Below are 21,291 nucleotides of genomic sequence, written 5' to 3' on the forward strand. Positions count from 1 at the left end.
TGGTTGAGTTGAAGTTCATTTCATTGCTTGTTATTAGTTGTGTGATGAAAACTTCAGTATTTACTAGAATGTTTTGTTGGAAATAATCCTCGGGCCAACGCGGCCAGATCGCATTTTGCACGAGAAATTACACACCATGTTTCGTTGACATGTGGTCCCGTTCCAACATGTTTGTGAGACGACGGCGAGTCCTTTTGTACAATTTCCGAAAGGACGTGTAGGCCGGGGCGCCTCTTCGTGTACCATGGCAAACTGGCAACCGTCCACCGACTCTTCGCCTTTCCCTCTTGATTTGGAACTGCTGTCGTACGCTCTTCCTCCCTCCTCCATTTGCCTTCACCCTTCCTTCTGCCGTTGTTCGATCGTCTTCTCCATGGAGGGAACAAGCCAGAAACGACCCCGTTATTCTTGCCCCGATCTGAAAGATGACGTGGTGGGGGAACTCATTGATCGGTGCGACGTCATCACCTTGGCTAGCATGGCAGGTTCGTTCAAGAACATTCTCGACTCAACTAATAACATCATTACAAGGAACCCAAGGGTCCAGGACCGGTTTGATCTCCCCTATCTTCTTCATCGTGACCCTGCTGACTGGCGCAGGGATGAGGGAAGCCTCGCCTTTTGCAAGTTGATGCCGCTTGATAATGATACGTATGATGTTAAGATGCCATCGCTTGAGGGCAAGGCTTGGGCAGGCGCAAATGGAGATTTGGTTGTTTATATTGGGTACAATTGCGAGTGGGAACTTGTGAATGTGTACACTCGTCAGCGGATTCCACTTCCAAAAATCTCCGAGTGCCCTGAGGTTGAGCACACAGATGATCTACGTACGTTCAAATATGATCATGGTGACTGTCGTCTACGGAAGATAGCAATTTGTCGAGTTCCCAACCGCTCTTGGAATTACAAGAACTATCAAGTTGTTGCTCTCTTCGACAAGTTTGTTGCCATCCTTTGTGGTTCGACTGGATGGATATTGCTCAAAAATCGATTTCTATACACGGATGTGTACTGTGATGCAATTGAATACGAGGGTCTTGTGTTTCCTGCCACCACTCGTGGCACTGTTTTTGCATGGGATCCTCATAGTTTATGTACGTTTGTCTTCCACCGTAATTATAATTGTTTCATCCACATGCATGCGAGTTAGCAAGTTTCCCTTCTCTACTAATTAACCTTCTTCTTATGTTTCCAAGGTCCCGTGAACATTCCACCACCTATACTTGAAAAAATTTATAACCAAGGGGGAGATGACGATGGTGATGATCACGAGCATGAGGACGAGCAGGGCCCATATGCTCACTGGCGGCTGGCAAGTAATTCCAATGGATCACCGCTTCTTGTCTGTATACAACCCACTGCTGATGTTACTACTGAGGGAGCAGGTGTTGTCTCCCATGGTCGCACTCTCCGGACCTATTCCAACACCCGTTGCATGGTATTCATGATGGATACTAGTGTGCTAGCGCCAACACCTTCTCCCTGGTACAATATTGATAGTCTTGGAGCAAACTTGCTCTTCCTTGGACAAAACTATCCAATGATGGTGAAAGGTGATCCAACTGTTGTTGACACAACGTTACTACCATTTATGAGAAGCTACTATATCTATACGTCGTACATTGCGGTGGTTCCCTACCCTGGTCGTAATATAGTAGGCCGCTTCAGCCTGGATGATCAGTCTTGCATTGGTCTCGAGATTGACAGTAGCTGGCCCTTCCCAGAGAATCACTTGTGGTTCAAAGCAAGCGTTTCCAACGCCGAGGATTGGTTGAGTTGAAGTTCATTTCATTGCTTGTTATTTGTTGTGTGATGAAAACTTTAGTATTTATAATGTATCCTCGTTGTCGTTGTGGGTTGATGACCTGTTGTATGTAATAAAATGATATGCCTGTGATAAACTTACTAAATTTATGAATGGCTTTCGAGTCGCTTCTCTGAGTGGGTGATGCGACGAGGCAAAAAAATATTTTCCGAATACATAATTGTACGTGCATTGCAACAGGTTATCGGATGAGGCCAATCAACAATAGTACACTATTTGTACTAGCTTCACATGCTGCACTATCTCTACGTCTACGTACGTAATACAACAAGTTTTAAACTTGAGACCAGCCACCCATCCTCACAAAGAACACTTTTTAACCTAGCACAGACTCCAGAAAGTTTGGCCACGGTGTGAGGTGGGCCATATGTTAATGTGTTCGCTGTACGTAACCAGCACCTCGAATCCTCGATACTACTACTATAAGTAGTAGGAGTAGTAGGGTGGCATGGGCCAGAACAAGCATTCACGTCTAGGAGTATAGCACACGCCACCAGCACGACTTCCATCTAACACCATATTTCTTGGAGTCCGTGCTACAACAATCTCTTCAACCTCGTCGTTTCTCTAACTCAGCCATCGCGCGGCGGGCGAGGTGGGGGTTTGCCGATAGTTGGTTTCCTCAACTGCGGTCCCACTTGTAAGGCCAACTCCAACGCATGACCCCAAATGGACCTCCGTTTTGCCCGGATTCTGTCTGTTTGGGTAGGGCAATGGGGTCGTGTCCGGGCCATTTCTCGGATGCGGTGGCCGTGCGCCGAACGTGCAGACGCATCCCGGCCGCGTACATTTTTCTTTGCAAACACATATCTTTTTTCATCATTGTTTTTTTGGTACATGGAAATACATCACCAAAATTTTGACTAGAAAAACAAGAACCACAAGAATACATTTTAGAAGATATCCAACTTCCATAACTGCTCCTGTAAGTTGGATTAGTGCCTTCTTGATGCATTCATTGTTGATCTGTAGAGGCTCGATCCTGCGTGCTTCTTTCTTCTTCGAGTGTAAAGAAGTAGACGTGTCTAGCCTCTATTCTATCAACAAGTGCACTAGTCTCATCTCTAGCTTCTATGCTAGCTAAAAGTGCTAGAACATCTACTAAATTGCGCTCTATCAATATATTGTTGTACTCTTCTTCCCAATACCAAAACTTGCATCCATTCTACACAATAAAACTTTAAGTTAGCACAACTAGTCTAATCCAAGAGCACAACCAAAGATTTGGTCGAGTTCTTCCTCCTTTTGCCGACACGTGGGACATCCAGCATCCAGGTCGTGTCATGCAAGAAAATAGAGTGGTAGTTGAAGCCACCTAATGTGCTTCTTGGGTTAAACTGAAAATAGAATCTTACTACTCTTGAGTAACTCCAAAAGCGGCCACCGAAGATCTTTATTGGATTTGTTTTTCATCACCAGCACGTCGAGGTGAAAGATGTGCAGGTTCAGTGGGTCCTCTTGCGTTTTCACTGACATGTGGGACCGCATATGAGAAAATAGACGATGGGCTCCGCGCGTCTGCTGGCTGGCTGAGAAGAGAGATAGAGGAGGGCTGAGCACGGACTCCAGGAAATTTGTTCTACCTAACCAGCACCTCGATATAGTGGGGTGGCATTGGCCATAACTAGCATTCATGTCTAGCAGTACGGCACACACCACCCACACGAGTCCCATTCGACACCAATTTTCTTGGAGTCCGTGCTACAGCCATCTCTTCTCCCTCCTGTTTTCTCAGCCATCGCGCGGTGGGCGAGGTGGGGGTTTGCTGATAGTCGGTTTGCTCAACTGCGGTCCCACTTGTAAGTGAAAATGCAACACAGCACGCATTCCCCCTTGAGCGGCGTGCCGGACCAACCGTGTGGGGGTGCGACGTGAACACGGCACACTTTTCCTTTTGAACTTGTAACTTGTAAAATTTGGTTCTGCTCCATGGCGCGACCGATAGATAGAAATAACGATTTTCCCTAGAGTAATGAGAAGTTTGGTTCTGGCGCGGTTCATGCATGGAGTACGTAGGAAAATTATGAAGTTGATGCGAAAGGTAAGATAATTACTAGTAGTACCATATACTACTACATGGATTCGACAGAAAGATAAAGATACATACGGATCCATCAACATCCTCACGCCCTAGTGCACCGGGTCACCAACCGACGTGTGAGGAGCAGCGGCGTTGGCGGCAAGCTCAACGTGCTTCTGAACAATGCCGTCCAAGGTTGCCCTGTGGTCCAGGAAGGCTAGCGTCCTATCGTCCTCCTCTTGCATGTAGTAGTCCTTGTGGACGATTTGCGAGTAGACGTGGGTGATTATGTTGATGGTGTCTTGCTGCGCCAGGCGCTGCGCGGCGAGCGCAACCTCAAGGTGGACATTCTCCGGCACGACGGCGGGCAGTCGCAGGGCCACCAGTGCGTCGAAGAGGTTGTCACCATAGAGGCCGTTGAGGGTGGCAGGCATCACATAGCCTGGGCGCGTAGGCTAGAGGCGTACGTTAAGGTTGTCCGCGAGCTTCTTGACGTCGGTGAACTTGTCGAGGAAGTCGACGAGGACCTCGTCGAACAAGGAGCCTAAGTTGTTGTCCAAGCGGCCCCTCGCCCTGGCGGCCTCAAGCACTACCTAGAGACGTTCCTCAGTGCCGGGCCGCAGGCCGGCGTCGTGGACCATCTGGCACAGCCGGCTGATGCTCGCGCTCATCGCCACCATGGGTCTAGCTTCTAGTCAACTGATCTTGCGATTGGAGTGATCACTCTTGCCCTTGGGTGCGTAGGTGCGTAGGATTTCGTAGATTGGACTGGCGGAAGCCTTTATATGAGAAGTGCAGATTGCGTTGAATTCACGTGCGTGTTGGCCATCTACTCCTCGCCCCTCTACTGCACCTGCCTTTGGCTGTATGACAGGTTGGCCACCCACCCGTTGGGCCCACGTGTCATACACCCAAAGGCAGGTGCAGTAAGTCAATGAAGCTGCGTCCCCCTCCGTGCCCGTGCATGCTTTCAATGACTTGAGACTACCAAACATCACATGCAGTGGTTAGTTCATTGCATGTAATCCTATTAAGTAGCAAAAACGCATTAAGTTATCTCGCCGATAGGAATAAAACAATACACCATTTATTTATTTACAGAGGGAGTAGTACAATTTTTGTGACATGCATTACTAGATATTGCTAGTCAAATACGAAATCCAGATGGATGTGGTAGTACTACTAAATCCAGATGGTGGTGCTAGTACTAGTAGTAGTAGTACTACCAATGTAGTAGCACTGTACTACCCGTTGGTCAAATTATTACGTGCTGCTCCTCACATTGAAGTGACAAGACCCTACGCCGGAGATGACACCTGAGTATGGGCGCCGTGTTCGGCATACCATAGTCAGCCTCACCGTCTGCAGTCACTATCATCATGGCTGTAGACCTAGCCTGCTTACAACTAGCTGTGTTCGACATAATTTCCCGTGCGTAGATGCCCGTGCATTGCACGGAACACCAATATTGGGGGGTGGACGGCGCCGGCAGCGGCCATCGCACCAGATTTTTCCATGGCCTTCTAGATGTGGTGGGGAGGAGATATGGCTCATTGTGAGAGACAAGGAGTTGTTTGTAAATAGGGAACAAGTGCGAGCATCTTTTTGCAAAACTGGAGAAGTTTGGTTTGTATGCGTCAGATCTAGATCCGACGGCTATTGGTGAAAGATGGCAGGCACACCATCATCACCAACTCAGGACCTATTTGATTCGCGGGATTTTGAAAACACAGGAATAGGACACGGCAATATTACAAGTTTCAAACTGATATTACAAATGTTAGGAGTAATGTTGCGCCTACGAAGAGGGAATTACTAGGAAGTTTACGTAAGAACTTTCGTTACTTTAGGTGGATGCAGCATTATCGTACAAACTAAAATCCACCGCCCTTACAAGTCACTAATGGGCAAATAAGTTTTTGAGTCTCTGGCCACTTGATGTTTCGAAAACAAATTCAGCTTCTGCGGAGACTTTGTCATTTAGGCTTAGACGCTTGCGGTGATCAGCACGCCATTCATTGTTGTGCCAGAGAACGCCAAACCTCATTACCTTGAGCACACTTGCCTCCAGAACAAAGAACCTGGCCAATTTAATCTCAGATGTGCTGCCTCGGTAGTCGATCAAATCAATTTCTGTAACATGGAGATCAAGGCATTCGATGAGATTGTTATAGTGCAGCACATTTTTCACTTTCGGGTCTTTTTTATCTGCAAAAGAAGAGAACATATTAGAGCAGCTGGCTGTATAAGATTGCCGTGTCATCAAGAGGTACCAATATCATTCGCTCATACGATAGGGTTGGTTGGCTAGTGATATTTTTTCACTCTCTCTCTCTCTTTCTCTTTACTCTCATTTACCTAGGAGTACGTGAAGAGCTTGGGCATTTGTTGCCTTCCACTATGTGGTCGATGCCATATTTCGCAAAAGTATGCCACATAATACGCATCAATGTCAAATCAAAAGATTTTGGCACCGCTCTCGCGATGTGAGAGAGTTGGCACCGCTGTGCACACAGACCCACATGTATGAACAGATCAATCAAACCAACTACACCATCCTCTCACTCTCCCAAACAAGTGTTATTTTATTGCCTCAGTCCTCTCTCTCTCTCCCACGCAAGTGTTTTTTCATTGCGTGAGTTAATTTGGCACCGGAGCAAAGTAGGTGGTCCAGATTGGGGCACCAGGTGAGCAATGGAGGGGCATCGATGCCAAATGCATCACAAGTGAATTTGGCACGTGTTTTGGACTACATAGTGGAGGGCCGTTATAGCCCACTTTTGTACTACCTCTTATTTAGTATAAAATTTTGACCATATATTTATGTAAGAAAATGCCAATGCACTAAAAATTACACCATTTGAAATTATGTTCAAATACGAATCCAACGATATAGTTCTTAGTGACATGCATTAACATTTTGTCAGTTAAATCTATGGTCAAATTTTGATACTACAAAATAGGAAGAGTAAACTAGGACGGAGGTAGTACTTGCTCTTAGGGTAACCATAGAGTTACTGGAGTAGTCTAACTTACTTTCCACTATGACTAGCCTAGGCTACTATAGTAGTACAACAACAAAATGATGCAGGTGATCACATGAGAAAAAATACTAAAAACATTTCTTTCGGTGCAGTGCGTAGATGCAGTTTTGAACACTACACTTGTCATCGTAATTTGGGAAAATTATGAAAAATTTGAGCTACGTTGTGATTACCATTTACTAATAGGAAAGAAGTTTCACCTCGATGAGTAGCTTCTCCGTGCAGGAAAGCATGTAAGGAATCCAACAACTTGATCCAGATTGGGGCCGATAGATTTTATTGCCAAGATCTTCACTGTGCGCATAGACTGGGTCAAGCTTGTGGGAATCATTTTCTTGAAGACGATCGTAAATACATCAAGAAGAAATTTAAAAATGTGAATTTCAAGAAGACGGAGAAGAAGATGAGTGATGTACCTGAACGATTACGGATCCAATAAAGAGTTCGGAGAATTTGGCAGACGAGTGCACCAACGTTGTCAATTTCGGTGCGTCAATGACCCTGATTTTTGTTGGACTTTCTAGATCCGATACAAGCAATCTCTCAAGGAAAGGCGCATTATCAATGACCATAACGTGGAATAGCTGGAGTGATCTCTTCCCAATTGATGTCTTGCTGCGGGGCCAGCAAGACACATAAATCCATCGGAGATTCGTCGAGGCGATGTGGCGGCTAATGAACCCGTGGATCTGCTCAAGACGAAGGTACTCGAGCGTAGTACAGCTGCGGAGCAGGTGCTCCATAGCCTTCTTCGAGATGACAACGTCGAAGAGGTCGAGCTGCTTGAGTTGAGGGAGAAGAAGGGCGGGTGCAGCATTAATCTGGGGAAGATAGCAGGAGCTGAAGCTGGCGCGGCGCAGCGTTGGCGCGAGGCGGAGCGCGGACGGCGGCAGAGAGCGACATCGTCCAGCTTCAAAGCTGAGCTCCTCGAGCTGATCGAGGGCGGGGGATAAGAACCACTCGTCGAACTTGGGTTGGACCTTGCAGTTGGTACTGAACATGCAGATGTCAAGGCGTCTGGCTGGCCCAGGGTGCGATGAAAGGATCTTGGAGACTGCGGCCATGCGTTTGCAATCCCCATCGCAGAGGCAGCTATCAACGGTGAGGTTGAGGGGGACGCGGCGCGAGAGGGGGCGCCACCGCTGGGAGAGCAGGGCGGTCCGTACGGCAGATTTGGTGGGGAGGAGGCCGATGATGACGAGCAGCATGTCGTCAGGGAGGCTGCTGATGAAGTCCAGGCTCGCTGGATGCGGTTTTGGCTCGAGCCGCCTTCGCTTGTTGGCTGCCTCGCCGTCCATCTCAACCGGCGGCGACACCGGTGTACATGTGTGCTGGTGTGTGTTGTGTGCTGGGTGTGCGCGATTGCGTCCTTCTGTGCATGCCGCCGTGCAGTGGTGAATTGTGCGCGAGTGCGTCCTCCACACGGAAGAAGTGTGTCCTCAATGCGCCCTCAATTTACTAGCGTGCGGGGTGCTACCCCGAGTGGTTTCAACTTTGTTTACTTCACCGCGTGTCAGATGGGCCTCTAGTTTACTTATTTTCACCCACTGCCACATGGGCCAGCACACGAAGATACAGAACATGAGCTGACAAGGCAGCATGTGGACTGGTTGACCGGTCAACTAAACAATATACGGAGCTATACGCTGACACAGTGAGCGTATAATCCATCGGTATAGAGTGTTAGTGTGAGAGGGGAGGCCCGTGAGAGATAGCAGAGAGACAGAGAGAGAGAAAGAGCTTTTCCCTCCGTTCGATAATGTAGTTCCAACATTTTTTTTTAAAGTCAAACTTTTGAAACTTTGACCAAGTTTATAAAGAAATTACTTACATCTACAATACCAAAGATAAATGATAGTATGAAGTAAGTACATGTTGTGATGAATCTAATGATCTTTCCAGATGTAAATGTTTTTCTCCACATATACCTGGTCAAACTTTTCTGAGGTTTGACTTTTCAAAACATTCATATGCTTATGGATGTGAGAGAGTCCCTAACTAGAGAGAGAGAGAAATAGAAAGAGTGAGTGAAAAAGTGTGTGTGCGTGTGTGAAAGAGACATGGACAACACTCGATAAAAGTTGAGAAAAAACATGTGTGTCTTATGCAAACATATCACACATGCATCTTCGACAACGGAGGCAAGGTGAGGAAATAGTGTGTGGTTGTTTGCAACCGAGAGAGCAAGACCCCTAGCATGTGGCCAAGAGGGGTCTGACAAACAAGGGAGAGAGGTCGAGAGAGACGGACGGAGAAAATGCAGACATGGGGAGGAGAGAGTGTATGTTTGTCATAGAGAGGTCCCCTGGAGATCGTGATGGGACTACATGGGTGGGAGATCGAGTGACAAGGTGTGTGCGCGATAGAAGATACCCCGAGAGATATAGAGATAGACGTATGGATGGAAGGAGACAATACGTGTGTTCCTGATGGCTAGTGAGAGATAATCATACTTAGGGGGGAGTGCTTGCACCTATGATGGAGTGAGGGATTACTACTTATTAGGGGGGTGCATGTCACATAGAGAGAGAACAAGGGCGGAGAGTGTTGGATGGGTCTATATGTATAGCGTGAGCGAGACATGTGTATGTGTGAACCGGGGAGATATAAAGTTTGAGAGAGATTGAGGAGCCCTGATAAGGCTGAGTGGTGCGTCAGATAACTGAGAGGGGGAAAGAGATATTCCATCCGCTCGATAATGCAGTGCATGTAATTTTTTTAGAAGTCAAACTTTGGAAACTTTGATCAGGTTTACACAAATGTTATTTATATCTTCAATACCAAAGATACATCAAACGAAACTACATCTCATGGTGAATCTAATGGTATATGTTTTCCGTTCCAGATGTAATTGTTTTTCTCCACGTACATGGTCAAACTTTGTAATGTTTGACTTTTCAATAAATCAATATGCTATGGACCGAGGAGAGTGCCTAAGTCGAGAGGGATCAAGTGCGTGTGAAGGAGAATGATTAAGTGTGGAAAAAGAGTATGTGTGTGAAAGAGAAAGTGACAAGAAACGATAAATTAGAGAGAGTGTGTGTTTTTTTGTTTCTTAGGCGAACATATCACGCATGCATCTCCAAGATAGAAAAGCGAGGCGAGGAGATACACGAAGATAGCTAGTGTGTGATTGTTTGCAATGGAGAGAGACACCCCTATAGCACATGTCCAATAGAGGTCTGGCCAACAAGGAACAAAGGTCGAGAGGGACACATGGAGAACATGGACGCATGGGGAGGGCGAGAGGGTGTGTTTGTGATAGAGAGACCCCCTCGAGATCGTGAGGGGACTATATGTGTGGGAGATCGAGGGAGGTGCGTGCGTGATAGAAAGATGCCCCGAGAGAAATCGAGATAGACCATGCACATGTTTGTGATGGAGACTAAGATAAGCTAGTCATATACATATAGGGGGGGACTGTGTGTGCCTACAATTAAGTGAGAGACCATCATACTTGGCTAGCTAGGCATGAGATTGTGTGTGTGTGCGTGTGAGATGGAGAGAGAACGAGGGAGAGAGATAGAGTTTTAGATGGGCCTATCGAGTGCGAGTGAGATATGCATGTGTATGTGTGACCCAGGTAGATGGAGAGTTTGAGAGAGAGGGGGAAGAGCTCCGAGACGACAGAGTGGTGCGTGAGAGAGTTACGGGCAACGAGCCAAGGAATTTGTGTGCGTACGATGAGTGCACCCAAGATATCTAGCTTGGACTAGAGAATCATACATAGTGTGCGAGAGAGACCTATAGATGGAGTATATATGCATGCGAACTAGAAAGACCCCCCCCCCCCCACGCACACACACAAAGAGAGAGAGAGATGGATAGAAAGAGAGAGGACCAACAAGGTTTGTGTGTTGGATGCGTGCGACAGAATTGAAGATTGTCGGCGAGAGAGAGAGAGAGAGAGAGAGAGAGCAGGAGTCCGAGAGAGGGGGAGGTCGCGTTTTATGCATCAAAGACTGATATAAACCATGTTTCGATATAAACTTGCAGTCAAATATTTAAATTGGAGAACATGTTGTCTGCAATCCACACATGAACGGATATATGCGTATATCAAACAAGTTCATTAATTTGACTTTCAACATGTTCATGGAGTACTATAATATTGTACAACATGCTATTCGATTGAGGTGTTCAATTTTGGATTTAGTTCACTATTTTGACCTGGTTAACGAGCTATTTCATTGAATCGAGATATTTCATTTTGGGTTTGATTCCCGTTTTTGAGTGGGTCAACTATTTGTCATATAGTAAATCGCTAGCAACGAGCATGTAAAAACACATTACTCCCGAGCATCATCTCTCCATCTGAAAAAGAAGTGGCAAGCTAATGTTTCAAAATTTGATTCGAATCGACTTGGTAAGGTAGACGTGGATGCTCGTTCTCCCAAATTTTGAAAGAACCATTAAACATCCTCTTCTCGGTGGAATTCGCCCGAGCAAATAAATGGGAGACGCGAAATTACCGTCCTATGTGGGAGACGCATTAATTGGCCCGTTGTACATCGAGGGTAGGTTTGTAACTTCATCCAAGCGCACCTTCTCCTCGGCCGAAATGACATGTGCCGAATAATTCATAAACCATGATCGGCAAAACACACTCTCCTTGCCCGAAATAGCTCGCGCCCACTATTTCAAAACACACTCTCCTCGCCCGAAATCGCTCGCGCCCACTATATTTCAAAACACGCCCTCCTCGCCCGAAATCGCTCCCGCCCACTATTTGGGGAGAAGCAAAGTTACTCTAATATCCCCGACCCTCAGTACACAGACCCAAGCCGAGAAGCCTAAAGGCAGGGGTAGAACTGTAACTCCCCCTCACATTTCAGACAAATACGTCCGTAAAACATGGTTCCACTCCCCTCCCAATTCCCCCCCCCCCCCATTCATACCTCGTGGGCGCCAAATCACCTTCTCCCCGGAAGCTCCCTTCTCCCGAGCCGCGAAACCTCAACCCCTCCTCCATGGCGCCCCCACCGCACCAATTTCACAGCCACCCTCCTCCCTAATGCCGAAGACACTGTCCATTTGCCGTCGTGCACTGGGCCGTGTGCCTCTTACTTCATGCTGCTGGAGCTGCCTCGACGACGGCCGCGTGAACCGTACCGGAGCCGACTCACCCCAGCCGTTGTTCACGGCGCCGGAGCGGCTCCAACTTCGGATCCGTCCAGAGTCCCGGCGTTGCTTCCCCATAGCCGTCGACCGTCGCAACATCGCGGTTTCCCTGCCGCCCGTGGCAACCGCAACCGCGCCGGCCGCACCGACTCGGCAGCTGGACCTGCCTACTTCACCATGCAGCCAGATAGGTCGCACCCTCATCTCAAATCACTTTATTTAGGCGTCAGTTGTCTGAATTTTTATTCTGGGCCAATCGATTCCCAATGGGAAGCAGCACCCCTTGAGGCGGCGGAACTCCTAGGCTGCCGGTTGGCTGGTGTCTAACGTAAGGGTGCGGGGCCGCAAGTTCGCCGCGGAAGCAGCGCTTAGATGGCTATCTTAGAGTTGCGTGGGTTGAAGATACTGCCGCCGTGGAATCTGGATGACGGGGAGTCTTTATGGATTGGCCCCGGGGCGGCGCAACCACGGCAGTGCGGTGGGGCCGGGAGCGGGGTTTTGGCCGGGGCCACGGACGGCGGAGGCAAGCTGCTCTGCCGTTGGTCGCTGGCTCTTCGGGGAAGATTCCTAACAGTGTCAGCCGGGAGGCACAAGACGGCCATCAAGCCATCCGGCATAGATCAGACAGTACCAAAATAAAATAAAATCGTGTGACCCCAATTTAGTCTCAGTCAACAGACGTGTGACCATTCTCATACCTTGTTGTTGATCTCTTAGTGTATTTCTTCATATCAAAGAGATGTGTCATTCTTAACATTATGCATTATCTGCATCTTCAGCCACACCATCTTCCGACTCACCGCAGCTGCTCCAACAAGGGACGCATACACCAGAAGGGAGCTATAGTCCCCACTCAACAGTTCCCTGCATCGAATGCGCGTGCCCGACATGGACAGCCACAACAACTGCAGGGCCATCGACAAGTCAGCACATGATGCTCACTCCTATGGATGGCGGCCAGATAGGTTGTACCCTCATCTTACTTGTGTGCAACATTTATGTCTTTGTTATTCATCTAAGCATGGAAAATAGATTATCACATTTCACTGTATATTCATGCTGATCTCTTACGGGTCTTGTTCAGGAGTTAACGCTGTTCCATAGTTCAGCTAAGATACTTGTTCTTTAGGTAACGCTGTTCCATAGTTATCATCCGTCAGCCAATGCTATCCCACAGGCTGGTGATTATAGTATTATACCACTTCTAGTATTACCTATGTTGTTCTTTAATACTTTTGTGTGACATCTAGTTAATCTCGAGTACAAACAATACATATTCTGTAGTTTTCATCTGTGTTCTCCCTTTAGTTTTTGAGACCTATTGCTACTAGTTAACCCCAGTCCTACTATTTATGTCATCCCCTACAGGCACTCATTACATAAATCTAACTACTAGTTGTCTTCCATGCATGTCAGATATAATTGCACACACTGATATATCCACAAGAACCTCACGGAGCAATGTAAAGGCCAATAAACTTGATGTCAATGATACTCAATATGATGGAACATGTAAAGGCAGTTCTTCAGAAGACTTGCAGAAAGATGTTGAATTTTCTTCACCCCAAAGGGTCCTTGATCTAACTTGGCCCGTGATATGGGTACAACATGCATATAATGTCCTAGAGTATATCCACTCTGTTGCAATGCCATGTGCTTAGCATGCTGATCATGCATGTAAATATGTCATGCTTTCCTTTTTTCAGTACCTATTCCATTCATGATAACATGTTTTCAAATGCAAGTACTGTCATTCTACTCTATTGCAATGCCATCTGCTTAATTTGGACATCATGCTTCTAAATATCTTATGCATTGTTATTCATCAGTATGTACTTCATCTGTCTACCATACCATGTTTTTTTACATTGAAGTGCTCTTCTAGTGCTCTGTTGCAATGCCATCTTAGTTTCCCAATCATACACATGTATGTTGCCTTAGTTTTTTCTGTACGTATTCCGCTAGCATACAGTTTTACATTCAACTAGTGTTTTTTTACTGTGTTGTCCTGTCGTATCCCTAGCTCTTACACCATACTCCATCCGTCCGGATTACATGTTGCCGAAATGGATAAAAAAGGATGTATCTAGAACTGAAATATGCCTAGACCCGTCCATTTTTTCGGATGGAGGGAATACATGTCAATATGTCATGCCTTTCTATTCTTCAGTACCTATTCCATCTCTCTGCTGTAGCATGTTTTATAATTGAAGCACCATTCTTCTATACAAGGCATGCAAGGGGAAGACGACTATGTTAGAATCTGAAGGGTTACAAACTAGGTCTTTGCAAAAGATCCAAACGCCAGGAGATAATAAACCAACTCCAGTTTTTATAGATACTGCTCCAGCACACAAAGAAACCCAACTCCTACTGATAATAAGCAGATTCCAGTGGTCAAAGAACTAGTCTGCTCCAGTCCAGCAAAAATATGTCAACTCCATTCTAAGAAGCGTGTGCGTATCCTTGCATCTATAGCATGCTGATCATATTTTCTACATGTTTCTTACCCATCTCTCTTTTAGAAAATAAGCTTAACAGATAGAAGAATTTCTGCACTGGTATCATCTGTGAGGAAAGATTCTTGCAGGAATTCTCTGTACTCCAATGCAGATGTAAGTACCTATTGTATATCACTATATTTTTATATCAGCATGTATTTTGTTAATCGGCGTGAATCCAACCTTTATCTGATCTAAATTTAGTTGTAGCAAAATGTATGATTAAAGGCCACAATGTTGATTTTTGTAAGGAAAACTGCTTGGTAGTTTTGCATCCTGGACTGCATGAGTGTACTATCTCATATCAGTGGGTTTGATAACTTTGGTTCTGCAGTGGGTTTTCAGTGTTTTTTACTGTGTTGTCCTGTCGTATCTCTAGCTCTTACATCATACTCCCTCCGTCCGGATTACATGTCGCAGAAATGGATAAAACTGGATGTTTCTAGAACTAAAATACGCCTAGACCCATCCATTTATTTCCGGATGGAGAGAATACATGTCAATATGTCATGCCTTTCTATTCTTCAGTACCTATTCCATCTCTGTTGTAGCATGTTTTATAATTGAAGGACCATTCTTCTATATAAGGCATGCAAGGGGAAGACGACTATGTTAGAATCTGAAGGGTTACAAACCAGGTCTTTGCAAAAGATCCAAACACCAGGAGATAATAAACCAACTCCATTTTTCATAGATACTGCTCCAGCAGAGAGAAACCCAACTCCCACTGATAATAAGCAGATTCCAGTGGCCAAAGAACTAGTCCGCTCCAGTCTAGCAAAAGAATGTAAACTCCATTCTAAGAAGCGTGTGCGTATCCTCGCATCATGAAATTTTATAGCATTTTGATCATATTTTCTACATGTTTCTTACCCATCTCTGTTTTAGAAAATAAGGTTAAATGATAGAAGACTTCCTTCATTGGGATTGTATTCAAGGAAAATATCTTGAGGGAATTCTCTGTGCTCCAATGCTGATGTAAGTACCTATTGTATATCACTATATTTTTACATCAGCATGTATTTTGTTAATCGGCGTGAATCCAACCTTTGTCTGATCTAAAATTAGTTGTAGCAAAATGTTAAAGGTGCCAATGTTGATTTTTGTAAAGAAAACTACCTGGTAGTTTTGCATACTGAGCTTCATGAGTGTACTATCTCATATCATGCACATTACTGAATTGTAGTGCTGCTCTGGTTGCCCATTCATTCATTGTGTCAATGTTGCTTTCGTATTACCTTACCTGGCTGATGATAGCTGTGCCATATTGTGTTAATTTGGTGTTGGCTAGTTGCCCAAACGTTCGTTGTGCCAATGTTGCTTTCCTATTATGTGACATGGTCAATGATAGCAATGCTAGTCTCTTAATTTGGTGCAGGCTGCTGAAGATAAGAAGACAAACTCTGAAAACAGCAAGGCAACACCATTGTTTCTTTCCAATAAATCTAGGCCAGGTAATATGTCAATAACTCATGATTAATCTGTTTGGTTCCCCTCCTAATTTATGTTATGATGCAGTGGTTGAGACACTCTCCACTATCAATAATACAAGCCTGCCAAAATCACCATCTGAATCTGTTCAGTATCCTCTGTCTCGAATGCAACGGAAAAAATGTATGTTTGTGAACCAATTAATGGCTGAAGGAATGATGGAAATGGTGGAGGAATCAGAGATGCTGAGTCGTGCGACACAACAACTGATCAATGTTTTCAGAGACAGTGTAGCAAAGCAGCAAGAACTTGCCCACATGCTTATGGGCGTCATCCGTGCTGAGGTTGCAGATTGTGACGTTGTAGATCGTTAGGTTCTGTTCATTTATTTGCACTGGCATCAATCTTTGATTGCCCAGTGGATGTAATTTCCTGTAATATATGCTGGATGTGTAATGTTTTTCCCTGTATGTCGTACCTTTGCTTGATCGGTTTTGGTCCTGTGCATAATTTCTCGTCGTAATGGGCTCAAATTATCTAATTTGGCCTAAAGACACATACGAACTTTAGTGGGCCCATTAAGTTAATGGGCCGTTACCAGGCCGAAAGTTAATGGTCGGCCCTCTTAACTCCCGGGTCGTTAACAGGCTGACATCGAAGCGGGCAACAGGTGGGCCCAATTGATTTCACGGGCCGTTAACAGGCCGTTACTAAGTTCGGGCTACATATGGCCTAACTATACTGTGGGCCTTTAGCAGGCCGAAAGAGACAGCGGGCTTGTACTGGACCATGAAGAGCATGGGCCGCTAAGAGGCCGAAAGTCAGGTCATATTGTAAATGGCCCAACTGTGTTGTGGGCCTTTAGCAGGCCGAGAGAGAAACCGGGCTGGTATTTGACCATGAAGGGCATCGACCGTTAAAAGGCCAAAACTCAGGTCCGACTACAAATGGCCCAACTCATTTATGGTCCGTTAACAGGCTGAAAGGCACACAGGGCCGGGAATTGGCCCAACACTTAAATGGGTCGCTAAAAGGCCAAAACTCAGGTCCGACTACAAATGGCCCAACAGATATATGGGCCGTCACTAGGCTGAAAGACACACCGGGCCAGAAATTGGCCCAACACTTAAATGGGTCGCTAAAAGGCCGAAACTCAGGTCCGACTACAAATGGCCCAACTGATTTATGGGCCGTGAACAGGCTGAAAGACACACTGGTCCGGAAATTAGCCCAATATTTAAATGGGTCGCTAAAAGGCCGAAAGATGTACATCGTGAAAATTGGCCCATCCACTGAATGGGCCGTTAACAGGCCGAAATCTCATCGGGCCGATATTGAGCCCAAATATATAGCGGGCTGTTAACGGGCTCGAACTGACGATGGGCTGCAATGGTGTCAAATCTTTAACGGGCCGTTGACGGGCCGAATTGGCACATCTCGTATGGGCCGTGGGCTTAAATGGACCTGACACAAGTAGGCCTTATATGGGCCGGCCTGCTATTTTTTACTAGGCCGGCCTTTTTCACCGGAATGGGCCACTGTTGGGCCGTGCCACGTGTCGACCTATCATAGGCGCCTCCTGTCCAATGAGTGGATGACATCTGTCCCAACGGTGAGGCAACACGTGTTTCCTCCGGCCAATGATGATTTTACACGTGGAAAATCCCCATTGGTCCGGGCTGTTAACGGGTTATCGGATCCAAAACCAGACGTGATAGCTTAACGGCGTTCCATTACGGTGGATGCCACGTGTCGGTCACCCTTGATGAAAGCACTTCTGTGACGCGCGATTTATCGTCATGGAAGTGGACACTTCCGTGATGATAATTTTGGTAATGTCATGGAACACTTCTACGACAGCACAGGTATGACTATCTTGATTCTGTCATAAATTTGTCATGGATGTACATGCATGACAGAAAACGGGACCTACTGTGACAAACACGTATCATCACGGAAGTGTATTTTTTTTGTAGTGATACGTGGCCAAGGATAAGGGCGCGCTGTGGGAAGAGTAAGTTGGCAGTTTCTACCCCGTGCATTAAAGTCATTCACGGGCCATCACTGGAGCGGTGCCACCACTATTGGCTTTACACCATGCACGGGGAAATTTTGAAACTGGCCCGAAATCAAGAATAATGAAGCAGCAATGGAAACCTCAAGGGGCCAACCTCTTCAGCAACCCTTGCATGTGCACTTATTAGGCCCTACCCCAACGACGCTCAGCAGCGCGTTCGGGGCAGGCCCGGGGGCTTCTGTCGGTGCAACAGACCGTGGGTCTGTCGCCCAGACTATGCACAGGCACGGGAACAAGATGGAAGCACCAGCCCAAGTCAGAGATTGAGGGACCAGGAGATTTGAAGAACCAACATGCAGTTCAGAGGGACCAAGATCAAGCAAGAGGAGCAATATATCGGCAAGAGAAGGGCCTCCCTTGCCGGGAAGGCGAGCCCGGCAAGGGGCGAGGCCACCGCTACAAGCAGGCAACCCAGGCACCCCGGCAAGGCCTGCCGGGGCTCGCGGGGGCAGGACCACCCCACCAACCACTCAACCACGACCCACGTCGTCAATCAATGCGGTGTCAAGCCGCATAGTGATTAAGTGGCAGCCATTCGCCACATGGCAGCCATTTCCTATAGAAGAAACCCATAGATGACACCCGTCCTACGACGTGTCAATAGAACAGGCGCGAAGCTGGCAAGATAGCCCGGCAAGGCTTGCCGGGCTACCAGTGATGTGACACTAAGCGGTGCATTTACTGCACCCTGTCAGCCTGTAGAGTTAGGTATGATAGCACTGTTTGCTATCATATCAGTGGATAATGACTAGTTTGCCATTATGGTGCCCCCTTGATCTATTAAAGGAGGCCCATAGCACTTGTAGGAAGGGTTGGAAAGTTGACGAACCCACACCCCCATACGCGCGTAGTCACTGCTGCCCTACGGCGACCCCTGCCGGGCAAGTGTACTGCGTTTCACCATCACCATTCCACCATCAATCCACCAAAGCAGGAGTAGGGTTTTACGCCTCACGGTGGCCCGAACCTGGTTAAATTGCTTGTGTGATCTCTCCGCACTGTCGTGCGCTAGTCTGCTCCTTGCGCAACACGACGTCCCCCTGCCAAACCAGCAAGGGGCCTCCTGGCCCCATAGGTGGCCGTGGATATCCCGCGACAATCAACTTAATGAACTCGGTATGAACAAATGGAATGGATCGGTCAGACCGAAATACACTAAGAGGCTTTGGAAGTTAAGCCCTTGACGGATCGGTGACTCCGAGTGATCCTCACCCGGAGGGTCCGAATTCGACTTGTTCAAACTTTGTGATGTAGCATGAATAGAGTTTGAGACGAGAAAAAGCATAGATAGCTAGAGGGAGTCCTTTGGCATTCTTGTCCATCCATTTGGCAAAAAGAAAAAGGCAAACAACCAAAGCATCAAATGGATGTCCTCGAATGGGAAAAATATGCAATCAACATGCTCACACAATAAGATAGCAAATAGAATATGTGACAAATCATGCACGAACGCTCTAGCATCTATCAAGCAATTGGCGATGACTAGGTCATCTATGTATGAGTATATTGACTGAGGAGTCAAATGAGAACATTTGATCGTAGGTCATACTCATCGTTTAAGCACAAGTGGGGTTACCATTTTTACATAAAGCACTGTTGTGTTCACACCATTAGAGTTGCTTTAGCTCAATTCTTAGAGCAAAGCTCCCCCTAGATGTGATATCCCCCCTAAGAGGGATGAACTAACCTTGGGTTGTGTCGATGATGACTTCATGTAGATGTTGAAGATGTAGATGCTCAATGTTGATGTAGATCATTTGGAGCAATCCATTGGAGTGAGTTGCACTTTCAATACCTACATGGGTTAATCCCACAAGGAGCACACAAGGATATCCATAGACATAGAGTGAAATTCACATAAGATGTTGTCCATGAAAGCATTAGGTTACCTTGTCCCTTGTCTTACCAACAAGAGGGTTTGTGACTCCTTGAACTAGTGCAAGATGTGAAAGTTTATTGCACTTGTCCTAGCCAAATGAATATGAGTGAAGCATGTTGGCGGAGTCACCCTCAAGAACTCTCTAGTTCTTCTTCTTCAGGATCTACATCACCTTGATGGGAATCCTTGGAGCTGTAGTCGTACTTGATGAAGTAGAACTTGATGTAGTCTTGGGAACCCACTTGACCAAGGCCTTAGGAGCTTCTTCAAATGCATCAATCTCCTCTTGAAGCTTGTCCTTGCCTTTTAGCTTGTGGTCTTGTGGTGGAAGATCATCTTGAGCTTCTGTTCCTTTGAAAGAAGTGGGATCATACTTCTCTTGTTGAGGAAAAAACTTCGTCTTGGGGTATTGATCTTCTGCCCACTCAACTCCATTGGCATTGAACTTGCATTCAAAACCAACACCTTGATTCTTCCGGTGCCTTCCTTGCTCGCGTACAATTTCCTCAAATTGCTTACTTCCGGCAAGGCTCTTGTAAACACCTTTCTCTATAATTCCCTTCAAAAGCTATTTTCTTAGCCAAGTGTAACTTGGCTAAGAGAATCATTAGTGGAATCAAGAGAACTACTAGAAGCAACAATATTGGATTTAACATGATTATTGTTACTACTAGAAGAAGAATCTTTCTTGCTCTTGTTGCTAGATTTTACTTGTGGCATGTAAGTAGACAAGAGTAAACGCTTGGGAATGTAAGAAGAACTTTTCTTACGAAGATCATCATTGATTGCTTTTAAGAACCCATGCTCTTGCTCTAGATTGAGATTTTCAAAGCATAGCTTCTCATGAGTCTTTAAAGGCTCTCGGTGATCCTCTAAGGTAGTTTCATGAGCTAACTTAAGAGTGTTTAGTTCTTTAGTTAGACGCTCAATCTCCTTCTTATCATCGTCATTCGTTTTATCTTGATTAGCATGATTAACAACAATTTTATCATAGTTTTCATCACTAGAGTTCTCAACAAGTAAATCATCATCACCTAGCAAATCATCTTCATCACTATTGAAATCAACATACCCGGGGTGTGATACCTTGGGGACTTTAGCCATGAAGCATCTCCAATTCCTTCATTTGGTGAATCAAATATGTCGTAGGAGTTGGATGACACAAGTGCAAGACCGGCAACACCTTCATCTTGATTATATTTAGAGTCACAGTGATAGCTTCTTTCGGAGTGGTTGTCGGAGTCGAAGCCGAATACCCATTCACCAACATGAGCTTGATGTCTTCGTCTTGTGTAGCTCTTTGATGACTTGTCCTTCCTTTCCGAATCCTTGCTTCTGCGAGAGGATCTTCGTTCATAACGATCATCTCTACTCCTTCTTTCTCTTGGTGGTG

This window comes from Aegilops tauschii, chromosome 5 (assembly GCF_002575655.3).
Source record: "Aegilops tauschii subsp. strangulata cultivar AL8/78 chromosome 5, Aet v6.0, whole genome shotgun sequence".
Lineage (NCBI taxonomy): Eukaryota > Viridiplantae > Streptophyta > Magnoliopsida > Poales > Poaceae > Aegilops > Aegilops tauschii.